Raw genomic sequence first — 14129 nt, forward strand, 5'->3', positions numbered from 1 at the left:
TATGCCTAGAATTTATTTTTTATTTAGTTGAGAAGGTACACACACTAGGATAGATAATGCAAACAAGTAGATGATGAATACCTTTGCAAATGTAACTGTTTCCATTCATGATAATTCATATTTATTTTAGGTTTCTTTGGTCTAGCTGCAACATTTTTCCGTATGTGTCAGGTCTATTGACAGGCATGGGGTACTAAGATCTTTAACTAAGCAAGGTTTTCCTCTATTTATTTAGACAGCTACTACACCTCATTTTAGGCACTTTAATAGTATATGGGCAATGTCTTCAGTTTTTCAGGACTGAGGTGTAGTTTCAGAGTGCAGATCTTTCTTGCAACTCATCTTAAAATCTCAACTTCCTCAGAATTTCTTTACAAGTAAGGATATTGCAGGTATGGGAGGTGTTTTACCCACTTTTCCTCTGTTTGTAACAAGAATAAGAAACGACATTGCCAGGCAAATTACATGAAGTTTGCGAAGTCTGTGTCAGGGTCAGGCTCCAGCTCTCCACAGCCCATTCTTGCCTGGCCACATCCCCTGCCCAGCTGGGCCCACCCGCAGGCCCAGGGCCTGGCCTGGCCTTGGCCTTGGCCCAACCCCAGGGAGGTGCCCAGTGCCCACAGGGTCCTGCTCCTAGTGGCCTGCTGGGGGGGTCCCTGCCCACCTGGAGACACCCCACGCTTTCAGCCAAGGGACACAGTGGTCCCCACAGTTTTACTCTGAAAGTTCAACGGCATCCATGGGTACCTAATCAAAGCTAGAAACATGGATATTGGGGACCAAAATATTACCTTGTATAGTTCCAGTCATTGATTCCCAATTATAGATGAGATCAGCTAAGTTTCTATATAGAAATCTGTATTATATGTATGGAAGTCTGCTTTTTAGGACGTTTGACTTATCGGGTAAATGTTTATCTGTTTTTTGAACACCAGGAGTTCAAATGCAAGCATTCAACAAATGTATTTTATTTTCTCTTTGAAAAGCAGACATAGCTATAATCTCAGTCTTTAATCTTTTTTTATCATCCGATACCAGGCTGTGCCTTACACATTTCTGCATTTTTTTTTCCCTGCAGGAAATAGTGAGCTATTCAGCAAAATTTCTTGATTTCACAGCAAGGTAGCATAATCTCTATAGACTTTTTTTTTTCTTGGGGGGGGGGGGGGGGGTGGATCTCTTTCAGTGCTCCCTATGGTATCTTTTGCAACATACATGCATCTACTTAAAAGTTTTGTGATTTTCAATATTAATAAAGTAATGAGAACTACTAACACTACATGGGGTGTTTAATTTCTAAGTTCTCTGTCTTGCTTTGCGAGAGCATTTCAACAGACTAGTGAACAAGCTGTTGTGACTGGCTCCATGTGAAAGATTTTTACATGAAAGAGTTGATATCAAAATGTAATGCGGGGTGAACAACTCCTCCTTTTTGTTTCTTCTTTGTGTGAAACAAGGAGTAAAACCAGAAGTGCTCTTAATATGTACAGGAATAATGAAGTTTCAAAGAGTAAAAAACAAAACAAAAATAAAAACCAATACCTATGATAAAAATACAACTACATGTATTTTCTTAGCAAGCAATTATTATTTGGACAATAAAAATAAATGAGGGACAGGAATACCTAAAGAGTTCCTCTGCATCCCTGCTTATAAACACATATTTTGAATTCTTTACAGTGCCACAGGGAGAACCTTCAATTCAGTTGTTGGTTGGTAAACATGGGAGTTTTTAGTAGCCTATGAGTTATTTGCTGATTCTTCTGACCCAGCCTGTTTGATCTTGATTTCTTTTTTGAATACTGTTTGCCAGACACCTTTGGAAAGAAGATCATATTTTTGTTGAGAAACTATAGCTTTTTGTTGTTTTTAATGTCAGTTGCCATTTCTGAGGTGCACCTAATACATGCCCTCTCTTCAGACCCATAAAAGAATTTAGGACACAGTTACATTTGGAGTAACTGATTTTTCTGTGCCCAGACTTAAATACAATCCAGAAATGCAGAGTTGGAGTCTGGACTCCCTACTGAATATAGAGAGAAAGCTAATCATCCCAGAATAGATTTCTCTACTTCTCCATGGATTAGTTTTATTATTCAGGAAGGATTAAGTCTCGTAACCTTTCTTGTGACAAGTGAGAAGTTTTTCTAATTTCTTGTAAAACACAGAAGGATATCTTTGTGAGAGCAGTTATCAGAAGGTGGTGAACTGGCAAGGATCCACTTCCCAGGAAGATAATGATGGTGAATGAGCAGTATGTCTTTTTTCTATCATCTAATCCACTTTAAAGAAAAACATATGGATATGTATGCTTTTTCAGTAACATAGTAAAAGGAGCATAATTCTAGGAGAGAAGTGTTCTAGGCCCTAGGCCTTTGGTCCACAACAGAGTGCTTTGCCAGACTGATGGAGATTGCCAGTGGAGAAGCGTCCATATGCAGTGTGTCAGATGTGGTAGTATGGATGTATTCAATACTGTGAAGAGTGAGATCATCTGGATATCCAGGGAAGCAAAGTCTAGATAAGGTTAGAGGATGATGGACTGTAGGCAACTTCAGGTTAGGTGACAGAAAAGTTTTTAGTATTGTAGTTCTGAACATTGATGAGTAAGCTCTGCCAAAAATGATTTTTGAATGTATTTGCTAATCTGTTTTTCAGTCGTCTAACAATATAATTTTTTCCTGATATTTGATAATTTTCTGTTTGGAATGTAAATTCTCTTGGGCATAAACTCTCACAAGTCATTTGTGCAGTACAGTCAATTTCTGTCTCAACAGATTTTCTGGCCAATACCATCTTATAAAGAGAGAAAGTATTTTTTACTTGAAATATAATCTAATGATTGAACTGAATTCTGGAGATAAGTGGGTTAATTCACTCTGACAACCTTTTCTTAAAAAAATAAATTTGTTTTCTAATGGTAAGGAGCCTGTGCCCACTAACATAAAAATAAAATTGAGCCTCTGATTTAAAAAGAAAAGAGATATGAAGAAAATTTTTACCCCTTTCCTATTATAACATTATAAAAATCTCTAAGGCTTTTTTTTTTTTTTTTAATCTGATTCATTCTTATTAATAGTACCTCCTAAGAATTAGTGCTACAACAATATAATTAATAGGTTCTTAATTAGTGGTCTGATATAAAGAACAAGGTTGCTAAAGCTGTAAAAAATCCATCATCAATGATACTAGCAACCATTTTCAGGGAGATGATCTGTACTTGAAGGGTCTAAGTTAATGGTTTATGACAGAAACAAACTACTAATATGTTGGAAAAGCTAAAACAGATTGAGAAAGTATGCATGTGCTTGTTGAAAACTGATTGATTTGTAGTGGAAAGCAATTTTTTACTCTTTAAACTGAGAAATATATGATTGTAAATCTTAACACATAATAGGATGTCAGTCAGTGTTATACAAAAAAAATCTATCAAGCTGATCAAATCATCATGAAATACATAAGATGGTTACATCAGCAGCACAATCATAAATGCATTGGATGGCAAATAACAAGGCAGCACTTTATGTAGAAAAAAAAATACTGGAACTCAAAACAATTGTATGCATGTGGATTTCTCTTCAGACAGCCATTTTGCCTAAAATTATTATGAAAACCATCAGATTTTATTTGTAAACATAAATGTTAACACATTTTTAAATTTTAAAATGGTAGGCAGATAGCTGCAGAGTCCTTAGATTTCCCACTGAAATTTACAATATACAGTGAATGCCAGCTCTATGCCTGGTTCCTGTAATGATCACACGTGTTAATTACAGTCAGCAAATGAAATAAGGTCTGGGAATTATCTTAGTTAATAATAGGTCCTTAGCCTGTTTTCATTAGTGCCATGAAAACTTGTTGTGCCATGAAACTGTTGCTTGACAGTTGCATTTTATATTCTGTTTTACTCTTGGAAACTACTTTTGCAAAGGAGGTTGGAAGGGAGAAGTGGCTTGTTTTTACAAGATCAGTTGATGAAGTTAGATTATCAGAAGAGAGATTTGGCATGCTAGTCTTATTTCATACCAGCTGCTGTGTTTTCCTTCAAACCTGAAATGTTGTTTGAGGTCTTCTTACTTTTATTGTTTCCCCAGCTCTATTAACTGTTTTGTTGTTGTTGTTGTTTTAAAGTTCTTGTTTTTCTTATATTTTTAGAGGTTTGCTTTTCAAGGATGAACTAGTGCAACCAGCAAATTTTCTTTTCCTTTTGTTCCCCCTGTCCAGTATTTTCTCTCTTAAATAGTTGGTTTAGATTTCTTTGAGATTTAGGAACAAAAGGCCATCATGAATTAGAGTGGGTGTTTCATAATCTGATTGAGAATATCTGTACTACAAAGAGGGCTCATGGCTGCAAAAAGTTGTTATACCCCAGAAGGTAGTTTTCCTTCTTTAAGTGATAATTGTTGATGAAACAGTAGATTAGCTGCAGAAATACAGCAGTTAAAACATGTGAAAAGTGAAAGACCAAGGATGAAGTCTCGGTGAAAGCCATTAAATCTCAGGTTATGAATCTGATCTGTGATCTGAAGAACTGGCAGAAAAAGGGAAGGGAAGGGAAGGGAAGGGAAGGGAAGGGAAGGGAAGGGAAGGGAAGGGAAGGGAAGGGAAGGGAAGGGAAGGGAAGGGAAGGGAAGGGAAGGGAAGGGAAGGGAAGGGAAGGGAAGGGAAGGGAAGGGAAGGGAAGGGAAGGGAAGGGAAGGGAAGGGAAGGGAAGGGAAGGGAAGGGAAGGGAAGGGAAGGGAAGGGAAGGGAAGGGAAGGGAAGGGAAGGGAAGGGAAGGGAAGGGAAGGGAAGGGAAGGGAAGGGAAGGGAAGGGAAGGGAAGGGAAGGGAAGGGAAGGGAAGGGAAGGGAAGGGAAGGGAAGGGAAGGGAAGGGAAGGGAAGGGAAGGGAAGGGAAGGGAAGGGAAGGGAAGGGAAGGGAAGGAAAGGAAAGGAAAGGAAAGGAAAGGAAAGGAAAGGAAAGGAAAGGAAAGGAAAGGAAAGGAAAGGAAAGGAAAGGAAAGGAAAGGAAAGGAAAGGAAAGGAAAGGAAAGGAAAGGAAAGGAAAAAGAAAAGAGAAAAGAAAAGAGAAGAAAAGAAAAGAGAAGAAAAGAAAAGAGAAGAAAAGAGAAGAAAAGAGAAGAAAAGAGAAGAAAAGAGAAGAAAAGAGAAGAGAAGAAAAGAGAAGAGAAGAGAAGAGAAGAGAAGAGAAGAGAAGAAAAGAAAAGAAAAGAAAAGAAAAGAAAAGAAAAGAAAAGAAAAGAAAAGAAAAGAAAAGAAAAGAAAAGAAAAGAAAAGAAAAGAAAAGAAAAGAAAAGAAAAGAAAAGAAAAGAAAAGAAAAGAAAAGAAAAGAAAAGAAAAGAAAAGAAAAGAAAAGAAGAAAAGAAAAGAAAAGAAAAGAAAAGAAAAGAAAAGAAAAGAAAAGAAAAGAAAAGAAAAGAAAAGAAAAGAAAAGAAAAGAAAAGAAAAGAAAAGAAAAGAAAAGAAAAGAAAAGAAAAGAAAAGAAAAGAAAAGAAAAGAAAAGAAAAGAAAAGAAAAGAAAAGAAAAGAAAAGAAAAGAAAAGAAAAGAAAAGAAAAGAAAAGAAAAGAAAAGAAAAGAAAAGAAAAGAAAAGAAAAGAAAAGAAAAGAAAAGAAAAGAAAAGAAAAGAAAAGAAAAGAAAAGAAAAGAAAAGAAAAGAAAAGAAAAGAAAAGAAAAGAAAAGAAAAGAAAAGAAAAGAAAAGAAAAGAAAAGAAAAGAAAAGAAAAGAAAAGAAAAGAAAAGAAAAGAAAAGAAAAGAAAAAAAGAAAAGAAAGAAAAGAAAAAAGAAAACGTGATATTGCATACATCAGTCTATTGCAACATTGGCAATGAATCGTTTGCCATTGCACTGTGTATCTCATGATGGCACGGTAATCACCAAAGAACAAGAACAAAGATCTCAGTCCACTGTAATAACTGAATTTACTGGGAGAAGGGGGTACTTGTTATATCAGTTAGGAAATTAGAGATTATTCTGATGAGAGTGTTCAGAAGACTGACAAGTCAGGCAGTTTTAAACTTTAAATTAAGCTTTACTAAATGTATTCATCAACAATACTTCATGCTAATAAATGGTTAGTTCTTAATAAATAAGATAAAAAATAACGTATATATTACTATGTACATAAAATTTTCTTTAACATGTGCATCTTAAATTAACTTTGAGTACACAATAGCATGAATCATGCTGGGAACCCAAATTATATTTTTTTTTTTCACTGCAGTGCTATAAAAGTAAAGCAAATTAGGTAGAACTGCATATAGCACAGAGTAACAATGTCATCTGTTGTCTAGAAGGAATCAGTCATTTGAGAAAAATTGTTCTAAAGCACTATAAAACTTAATAATACTTCAGAGAATTAAGTAGTGAAATTTGTAAATATATATTTATACACACACATATATAGATTTTGTTTCAGTTCTTTCTTAAGTTAGGTTTCCTGACAGATCATGAGAATTGATGTAAGTGTGTAACAAGGCACATATATTTTGTATGGCAATCAGAGAAGTACTATAAACTGTTTGATTCTTCTTTCAAATGAACTAGCATAAATTGAAAACAATTCAACTGGAATATGTAGTTACATTCCTTTAAAACTATGTTAAGGTCAAAATTATGCAATTTTATTTGGAAGAATATATCTTTTATAATTCATATTTTCTGCTGAATAAAAGCATGCTCACCATGCCTGGCTTTAAATCATCAGAAGAGAAAAATCAGATCAGTGACAGAAACAAAAATAGACAGAAGAATGCTAGTAATTAGAAGAAGGAATGGCAAAGAGCTAGAAGCTTTTGCCCTTTGCCTTTACCCTTGTGAGCAGAGGCAGGGTAGGTGATGCAGACAATGAAAAAAAAGCATTCCGTCTTCCTAGGTAGGTAGGTTTGAACTCAAACAGCTGATATGTTTGCATTACAGGGATGCAGAAAAAGCACTATTATGAAAGATGTAAAAAAGAGGTTGTGTGGTTCCCTGGGAATGCATAAAAGTAATTGTGTATTACTGAGGTGGTAAACTGCTGTTGTGGTTTAACCCAGCAGGCAGCTAAGCACCACACAGCCATATGCTCACACTCCCTCACCCCTAGTAGGATGGAGGAGAGAACTGGGGGAAAAAAGTAAAAGCTTGTGGGTTGAGATATAGAAAATTTAATAGGACAGAAAAGGAAGAAATAATAATGATGATAATAACAGTAATAATAATTTGCACAAAGTAAGTGATGCACAATGCAGTTGTTCACCACCCACTGACCAATGCCTAGATCACCCCCAAGCAACGGTCCCCTTGAACTCTGACCAGCCACCCCATATTAATTGTTCAGCATGACACCATATGATATGGGACATCCCTTTGACAGTTTGGGTCAGCTGTTCTGGTTCTGTCCCCTCTTAGCTCCTTGTGCATCCCCAGCCTCCTCGCTATCAGGGCAGTATGAGAAGCTGAAAAGTCCTTGTCTCTGTGTAAGTACTGCAAAAACTAAAATATCAAAGTTTTATCAGCATTATTCTCATCCTAAATCCAAAACACCAGCTACTAGTAGGGAAATTTCCCTCCTAGTAGCATACCAGCTACTAGGAGGGAAATTAACTCTATCCTAGCCAAAACCAGGATAACCGCAGAGAATGAATCAAGAACAGCCTGGCTAAAAGAGTCTGTGGGGCCAAAATTGATTTGATTAAAACAGTCAATATGAAAGGTATAGTTCTGAGAGTCAACCCTGTTGAATTTGAATTGGAGGAAAAATTCTTCTAATGATATCTAATGAAAAAACATTTTAAGGAGCTATCTTTATTTTATTTTATTTTTGAGCTAAGGACTGAAAATCAAAGGCATTTTTATATTCCCCTATATGGCAGTTTATGCATTTGTTCATAAAGTCTTCAGTGTGATACTCGTTACAGAAAATAGAGCTAAAAAGATTGCCAAGAAACATCTACAGGATTGTTCTGTCTCAAAGTAGGTGCAGTTGTATCTAGTCCATACTTGAGAGTTGTTTTCATACACAGCTCTTAAACCTTTCCAAGCTATCTGTTCAGCTTCTGTAAGGAAACCTTTACAAAATTTAGATAACCTTACAATAACAAACTTGTCCCCTTATAGAATACACCTGTTGCTTCTGGCCATATCCATGATGCACATGGATATGGAGGCATGGTTCCTTGCCTTCCTTTTTTACTGTTGTCATTTGGGTGTACAAATTTTCATTATATTTCTGTATATGTTTACACTAGACTAAACAAACCCAATTTGTATCAAAATCATCTCCAACATGTACGTTCTCAGATTTCTCATTCTTTTATTTTTTTCAACTTCCTACAGTTTTACATAAGAGTGTATTGGGTCATGACAATAACATTTCAGCTGAGGCCTTACCAGTACTATCAATATGATTTCATGCATTCTACACTGCAATTTTCGTGTTAATTCTTTCAATATAAAGTTTATTTTTCTCTGCTGTTATCCTGAGTTCAATTTATGAAACACTATCTGCTTCACATCATTTTTGATGGATCTGCTGTCTGACCTGAGCTATTTCCCACCTTTTTCTTGTATAATTATTTGTCATAAGTGTGATACTTTTGTCCGTGAATTTACTGAATCACAATCTGGATGCTTCTGATAATTTCTTCAATTTTAATCTTATCCTTCAAAGTTATTTGATTCCATTCCTACATAGTATCTTCTACAGGTTGAATAAGTATCCTGTTTATAACACATCCAAGTCATTAATGTGCGCATGGAATAATAGAGTAACAAGCAACAACATCTGGAGATTTCTACAGAATTCAGTAAATACATTCAATCAAGAATAATTCAATACAAACAAGAAATGGGACAGAACATTTATTTTTCCTCCAGAAAGCATTAAAATTGGCAAGCGCATTGGTGAAGAAATCTTGCTCAACTTTATTTAAGTTGTAAGTTTCAAAAATGTTTTTTATGGAATTTGTAGATGGGAGCCTTTGAACATAGGTTTAGTGCCAAATGAACTTTCATCTTTGAGCAGACGTTTTTTTCTGCTTGTCATTAATATAAAATTGTACTCTATTATAATCTATTTAGTGTTACTAATTAATATAAGTGGATTATGTCTCTATTGACAATGTTTCCTTTAGTTGTTACATGGTTAACTAAATAGTTGGGAATTCTCTTAGGCTTTCCAGTCACCTTACTTCCTCCTATCATAATTAAAGCTGAGTTTACCGTAAGATATCTGCATTTGTTGCATAGTTTACTAAGTTACTGTTATATATCTTATTCTCTGTCTTAAATTTGTTATACTTATGTATAAATAAATACATAACATATAATTATGTAATGTAATACACTGTGGCTTAGTAGGAAAGCTAAAATTAAATCACTACTTCACACCTCTACCAGTATATCCTTCCAATTTGCCAGTGAGACACCACACTCTATTCTTTCTTTGTAACCTCAAGTCATTTGTTTTGAATATTTGTTTTACTGATCTAGCTGTTGTTCAGCCAAAGAAACTGCTATTTTTAGATATTGCTATCTGGTGTTTGATTACATCAAGGGCAGCCACAGCTATGACAGTGTGTTTAGTACAAAGTCTGTGAGCTCATATCAGGTACATAAAGCAACAATATCAAGACATCAAAGCCCCCACATATCCATGCACTTGTACAGGCAGTGTATGTCCTTACCACAAGCATCTGCATTGGCTAAATGCACTGTACACCACAGAGAAGTGCAACAGTTTTTATGAGAAGCACAGAGATCTGGGAATCCAACAAGCTCCTGATAGGATACTAAGGTCATTTCAAGATCAGTGTGATCTCTATTACGAGTCTTTCTCCAGCACTGCTGTTCTTCTCTTACTCTTGTTTTCCCTGCCAGGTTTTAAATGCCTGTAGCTTCTCATGATTTCTGTGCCACCCAGCTGAGTTTCTGAAACACTTCCTCTTGTAAATGATTCCTTCCCATTATAAGCTATTCTTACCACCAACCTGAGCATGAGGATAAGGAAACAGAGGTGGCAGAAGGCTGCAAATGAAGAGAGGTCTGCCAGAAAGCATGAATAGCTGCTTCAGCAAATGGATACTTGGTACCATGGCAGGAATCACAGGTTGAGAGAGGCATCTAACCTTTAATATCATTTCTGAACTACCAGGCTAGTCTAAAGACTACTTTTTTCAGAAGTCTTTGATACTCAACAGCAGCTTTAAGCATATAGTAAGCAGCTTTCCCTGTGAGCTTGCCTTTCTGTTTCAGCACACAAACACATGGGAAAAATCACTTCCAGCAGTCAGGGAAAGGTCAAAACTGCTTTTGTGGAGTGACACTACATTGGTTCAAATTAGAAAGAAGAAAAAATATGCATATATATATTTCTGTCTCATTGCATATAAAGCAAAATCAATGAAAGATTATATTTAAAACGTGGAGATTAATCAAATGGCAACAGGATATAAAAGGACCTCTCTTGAAATTAACTTCAAACAAACAGGATTTTTAATTATGTAAGCAATATCTAAATCAAAAGAAGGGCATACAGTAGTTTCTCTTCTGTCCACAGGCCTGTCTTTTGTGAGTTTACCTTTATTTTTTTTTTGACTGAAGAAGATTTAAATAAATCAAATTCCCCTCTCCAAACTCTGTAGAGTATTGTATATATAATAACGGTAACCAATTTTGCCGTTTCATTTATATTTTTCTGGAAAAAAAAAAAAAAGTAAAGTTAATCAATACAGTAAAATGGTAAAAACAATTCCACATATAATTATTAGAAGCAGAAATACATCATTCTGTAAGACATGACAGTATTACAGACATTGGTTTAATTTAAGCATTTATGTGACTTTACACTTTCAGGCTTAGCTCATTAGTCTCCCCTGGATCTCACTTCAAAATTAATTTAAAAATTATTATTTCAAATATGTAGGATTTGATTGCTACTGTGCTTCATCTTCTGCATAGAAGAGATTGTGATTAGAGAGAGAGAGAGAGAGAGAGAGAGAGAGAAAGTGCAATTTTGAAGTAGGGTTATACAATAAAAGAACATGGGAAATCCAAAAGCTAATTCACACTTTAATGAGTGCTCTTGGCCAGAAGAGGAAGGAACTAGTTTTCCCTTCTTTTTCACTGGCTGTAAACTATTATTGTTGACCTAAATTTTGCACTTACGGCAGAGAAATATCACTGCATATATCTGTTCCTTTCCTTGTGTCCTTTGCATCCTTAAAGTTGCCCCATCAGTGTTTACATCTGTCTTAAGGCCACTTAAGGCCATTGATGGGGAGAGGGGAATGATAGCAACACAGAAGAAGGAAGAAAAGCATAGAAGATTAGTATTGTCTAACGAAACACTATAAAGAACTTTACCTAGGATGTGTTTGTGCCAGCACGTTAACTGTATATTCATTAGTACAGAGCAGAAAGTTCTTTCTTAATCCGTTAAGTCTTTGTAAGTGAAAAATAAATATTTCATACAGACATTCACAAATTTAGCCTTGCCACAAGGAATATCACATTTAAACATAAAAGACTGCTGACTCATAATTTGGGGTGTTATTAAAGCAGCTGCAAACTGTGGAAAGATTGCAAAACCACTGTGTATGCAGGCTCCCCAAAGCACATCATCTTTGCATAGTGTCAATGAAATCCAAATGCAATTAGATGCTGACCGGTTAAACTTCTGTTCTACTCAGAGGATTGGTTGCTCCAGGTCCCACACTGTAGACAGTGAGGATGCAAGCCAGTAAATTTTAGTTGGCCTGGGGACCAGGGCTTTGCTCTCTGGCAAGGTAAAAATGCAGTTTCAGCATGTCTTAGGAAGTTGTGAAATAAGTAAGTCCCATAGACAGATCGATACTTAGTTATATGTTACATCCAAAATGTGTTCCATTAACTTTGAGAACATGTGAATTTTAGCACATGTAACTCAAATACTGTAAAATCAAAAAAAAATAAAAATAAAAATAAAATAAATAAAAAGACATACAACATGAAAACCAGAATAGTCAGGTAATGTAGTGTTCATTTAAAGTAAGTCGCATGCTATGCTACAGACTGATTTTAATCTATTGGTAATTTCTACTTGATATGTTGTGAATGGAAGTGAAAAGACAAAAGCAGAATAATTTACCATATCTTCTTTAAGAAATTGTTTCACAACATTGTCCTTTACCATAACATGGAAAATCTGAAATAGCACATTAATTAGGGATAATAATGTATTTTAATTAGCATACAAAGTACGTATTTTTTTAATATTTAAATACATCAGTGTTTCAACACTAAGCACAAATTAAGCAATTTTGATCTATGAAGATGATAAAGTTGTACTGAAGAAAATATTTTCCTGTTCATTCACTTCCTAAAGAACCTTTGGAGAAATATACATGAAAAAAAATGCAAAAAGAATGTCTTTTCCCTCCACAGAAAAATAGCCATCCTGCCTGGAGCCTCAGAAAATCTAACTGTCCCATAACCGCAGAATCAGAAAACACTAATTCTGTGACAGTGATGTATTTGAACAAGAATCCACCTAGGTTTTCCATGGGTGTCCCTTCTTGGTTTTGTGGAAAATTTATCAAAAATGAACAGTTTTAGATGAACCATTTTTATATTGAAGAACTGGAAAATTAAAATAAAATCCTGTTTTCATCAAAAAATTCTTTCCAACTTTGCATTCTCAGGAAATATTGAGACTACAACAAAGCTGAGCAGGCTCAGAGACAGGAAACTTTTCTGATAAATGTTTAGGATACTAGTAGAAAAACATACCTTTATTGCTTCTTGCTAAGCCATTGCAACCTTTTACAGTAAATCATAATGTCCCACTACTGTGTGGTGGCAACTGAAATGAAATAATACAGTTTTAAATTACTAGAGTTTTCTTCAAAATTAGTAAACATTTTAGTCTACACCTTTGAAGTCAGGCTACACAGCACATGAGTTGATATTTTAACAATGCTGAATTAGAGAATTTGTACTACTGTTTTATCAGTTAGATACTCAAATTATCTGGTATAAAGTGCATAAAGTTACTAAGTGCCTAACTTCTTCGCAAGACTTCATATGTAGTTTCTGTGAACTGGATTCACAGAAGTTTCTAATAGCATTTAAAATTTCAAAGCAGAATCCACGCAGGTTTCCTGAATGTAAAAAAAACTTCATCTGGAAAGCTAGAAACAATAAATAACTGTAATATAAAATATTAAATGGGGGGGGGGGGGGGAACAGTAGATTATGTAGATTCTGGTAATAGGAAAGCCACTGTGATAATTCTGATATAGCAGGAGGCTGACAGAAGTCCAGTCACATGTAGCTTACCAAACGCACCTGATAAATAATGGAGAAGATTTAAAGTTCAGGGTATCAGGTGGCTTATGATTCCTCTGCACTTTTCCTCTCAGAGCTATGTTTCAAAACGCAAGACAAAGGCATGAGGAAAGCTAGTAAAGTGTACCTATTCTATATGTAAGGTACTTCTTACCTGATATGCCACAGAAAAAGAACCTAATCAGATAAACTTTTCTAGACTTCAAAAGACCTCACAAGTCAGCCGTGGAAGAAAGGTGTGGAAGATCATCCACTGAAATAGAGGGTATGAATACTTTTGTAGTTTAGTTGTTTAAAATGTTTTGTATCTCAATGGCAGCACTTTATACTCAGTTTTACAGAGGTGTAAAAGAATGCCTTTAAATAAGTTTAAGTATAGACATCAGTGACATATGCAAAGCATTGAAAAACTTCAGCAAAGCTGAAGAAATCTTACCTTTGTAGCTGTACTCAGGTCAAGGGTAAAACCAAGTTTTCTCAAGGGAGCACAGAAATTTAAAAGCTGAATGGTTTTTATTTGTTTCTCTTCTCTTCTCTTCTCTTCTCTTCTCTTCTCTTCTCTTCTCTTCTCTTCTCTTCTCTTTCTTTTCTTTTCTTTTCTTTTCTTTTCTTTTCTTTTCTTTTCTTTTCTTTTCTTTTCTTTTCTTTTCTTTTCTTTTCTTTTCTTTTCTTTTCTTTTCTTTTCTTTTCTTTTCTTTTCTTTTCTTTTCTTTTCTTTTCTTTTCTTTTCTTTTCTTTTCTTTTCTTTTCTTTTCTTTTCTTTTCTTTTCTTTTCTTTTCTTTTCTTTTCTTTTCTTTTCTTTTCTTTTCTTTTCT

At 35.0% G+C, this 14129-nt stretch overlaps 1 long non-coding RNA gene across 1 annotated transcript; it reads right to left on the reverse strand.

Moving 5' to 3' along the window:
- Window positions 1-8733: 8733 nt before the first annotated feature.
- Window positions 8734-14129, reverse strand: LOC310893265. Its single transcript, XR_014578856.1, has 3 exons — window positions 13750-14129; window positions 12756-12828; window positions 8734-10683 (listed from the first exon to the last, which is right to left on the reverse strand). It is a non-coding gene; the product is annotated as an uncharacterized lncRNA (long non-coding RNA).

The sequence above is a fragment of the Anser anser genome, assembly GCF_964211835.1.
Source record: "Anser anser genome assembly, chromosome: 2".
NCBI classification, from domain to species: domain Eukaryota; kingdom Metazoa; phylum Chordata; class Aves; order Anseriformes; family Anatidae; genus Anser; species Anser anser.